This window comes from Blastomyces gilchristii (assembly GCF_000003855.2).
Source record: "Blastomyces gilchristii SLH14081 genomic scaffold supercont1.2, whole genome shotgun sequence".
In the NCBI taxonomy this organism is placed as follows: domain Eukaryota; kingdom Fungi; phylum Ascomycota; class Eurotiomycetes; order Onygenales; family Ajellomycetaceae; genus Blastomyces; species Blastomyces gilchristii.
Window position 1 is genome coordinate 1,867,011 of NW_003101681.1, and position 3,331 is coordinate 1,870,341.

Genomic DNA, 3,331 nt, shown 5'->3' on the forward strand with positions numbered 1-3,331 from the left:
GAAAGCCTCTGTGATATTTGTAAAGAAGAAGAACAGAGATCTCAGATTGTGTATAGACTATTATAATCTGAACTTCAAGATAATAAAGAGTCACTACTCTCTATCTCTGATTGAGAATGTGATCAACTGTCTTATAAGAGCTGTTATATTCATATAACTGAATGTAATCAATGTATATACACAGCTGTAAATACAGTCTGAGAATGAATGAAAGACTGTCTTCAGAACTGTACTGAGATTATTTGAATATTTAGTGATATCTTTTGATTTAATTAATACTTTCACAGTATTTCAGTCTTTCATTAATAAAACACTTCATATATATCTGAATGTCTTCATGATAATATATCTGAATGATATGATGATATACTTTATAAAGAAGAAAGAACACACTGAGCATGTATAAAGTGTATTGAAGATCTTAGATGAGACAGAACTGTATATTAAGCTTGTGAAGTATAACTTCAGTGTCTGTCAAATTAATTTCCTAGAATATGTAATCACTGCAGATGATATTCAGATGAAATCTTTACAGATTGAGACTATTCTATCATGACTGAAGTTAACTAGTATTCATGAGATTCAGATCTTTCTAAGCTTTGTGAATTTCTATAGATAGTTTATCTTTACATTTATGAGAATCTTCTTAACTCTTATAGATATGCTGAAGAATGAAAATAAGAAGAAGTCATTCTATGAATAGAGAATGAAAAGATTATTAAGAAGAGAGAGCTGTGAGAACTTTCTTATCTCAGAAGCTCATAAGATTTTTATAAGATTAAAACAGATATTTACAGACACAGTGATACTATTTCACTTTGATTTCTTACTCTTAATCAGATTGAAGATAGATGTCTTCTTCTTTGTAATTTCAGAAATAGTCTCATAACTACAGTCAAATGAGAACTGGGTTTCAGTGGTCTTTTTCTCACAGAAGATGCAATCTGTGAAGATCAACTATAACATTTATAATTAGAAGCTTCTTATAATAGTGAAATTCTTCTATCACTGATATCACTACTTTGAGAGCCTTGTAATTAGACTGACCGTGTGACCGTGTCTGAGACCAGGACCAGATTTTTTGATAGTCTCATTACCAATTCAACTGATCCCATTACACAGTTTTAACATTAGATAGTAGTTTCATACTGTCTCAGTGAAACTTACTGTCTACTCTTGTCACATTTTCCAAATGAGACTATGATTTTCACTTCTCAATTTAAATTATTTTTATTGCTTTAAATGACTTTAAATCTCATTTGAGCATTACCAAAAAGTGTTACTTTTTAAAAAATTAAAAATAGTCTAAAAAAAACCTTAAAATGTCTAAAAATAGTAACTTTATGCCAAGAATGGGACTAAATGAGATGAAATGAGACCACTTTCTCATTTTTTTCAAGTCATGGTTTCATTTTAAGATCTGATATATAGTCACTTTACATGTTTTTTTGATAGCCAGTCCCAGCGGGATTCACGCCAAGAAATGTATGAGACCAGACCAAATGAGACCAAATGTGAAATTCATGGTCCCGGCGGCCAGTCTACTTGTAATAGTGATTACTGTTAGAACTGATTATAATAGCTTTCAACAGTGTACTTCAATCAAGAAACTCTCACAGCAGCAGATTTACTGAGCTCAGAGACTAAGTAAGTTCTGATTCAAGATAGAACATATCAAGAGAACTAAGAACTCAGTGAATGAACTCTCTCACAGATCAGACTATGTTAAGAAGGCCAGAATAACAGATATAGAGAAACTAGAGAAGACAGAAAAGCTTCATGAAATGCTTAGACTGAGTGTTATAAAGAGATTGACTGAAGAGTCTCTTAATCTCTTATAAGAGAAGAAAGAGAAGAAAGAGAAGAAGTCTGTATAACTACTCTCTACAACACTAAGAGTCAACACTCTAAGAATCTTCACAAGAATTCTTGAAGAGAGTATCTATAATCTGAAGAGATTGCAGACTTTGAAAAGTACTGTGAAAGACCTGATACAAGAGAAAACAGAGTATAAGTCTTTATAAGATCTTCTATTCAGATTGTCTGAACTGTAACTGAAGAATGAATATACTCAGCATATTTAGAAACTGCTTACAGCAGGAATCAACTCTGTAGAAATAAAGAATTAAAGAGACTTAAATAATCTCTTGTAAAGAGAGGACTGAATTTATGTACCTATAAATAAGTTTCTATGCATAGAACTTATCAAAAGATATCATAACTCTTCTCTAGTAAGTCATTTTATAGATACTAGAACTCATGAGTTGCTTATAAGAAAATACTTCTAATCAAAGATACAAGAACTTATGAAGAAGATAGTGAATTCTTGTACTATTTATCAGAATTCACAGATAGTGCAGTTCAGATTATATAAAGAACTTACTTCTCTATTTATTCTGCAGAAACCTTGAAAACAGCTAGAAATGAATACTCTTATAAGTCTCTCTGAAAGCAAGAACATATATAATGCCTGCTTTGACAGTGTGCTGATGATAGTGAATTACTTTATCAAGATGACACACTTTATACTCACCTGTAAGAACTTGAAGTTAAAGAATTTAACTCATATCTTCATCTGCAATGTGATCTGATTGCATGAATTGCCTGTAAACATTATCTCAGATAGAGAATCAATCTTCACAGAGAAGTTCTGATCTGATCTGATAACTATACTGAAGATCTTATAAGATCTAAGCATGACTTTTTATCAACAGACAGATGATCAGACAGAATGTCTGATAAGTATATTAAAACAGTATCTGCAGTACTTTGTCAATTATAATCAGAATAACTGAGTGCATTGATTATCACTTACAGAGTTTATATACAACAACTCAAAGCATATCAGCACAGATAAAACCCTCTTTGAGATACTCACTGAGACTTATCTGTGAATAATCTTAATAAATCTGTGAGAGTACACTATAGAGTGTGATGATATCTGTGAACAGGCTGAGAGAATTCAGAAGATCTGAAAGACAGTCTGTGAATTCTTGAGAAAGACTCAAGAGTATCAGAAGAGATACTATGACTTCAAGTATATTATAAAGAGTTTCAAAGAAGATGATAGAGTCTGACTGAGTCTAGAAAACATTATTATATAGAGATCTAGTAAGAAGCTGAATCTCTTGCAGACAGAGTCTTATAAGATTATGAAGAAAGTTAGCTCACAGTTCTATAGATTGAAACTGTTATTTAAGTTACAGATATACAATGTTTTTCATATCTCTTTACTCTGTAAATATAAGAAATTCTCAGAAGAGAACTCTGTGACTCATCACTTTATTTATAAAATACTAGAGAGTGAAAGAGAATATCAGGTCAAAGAGAT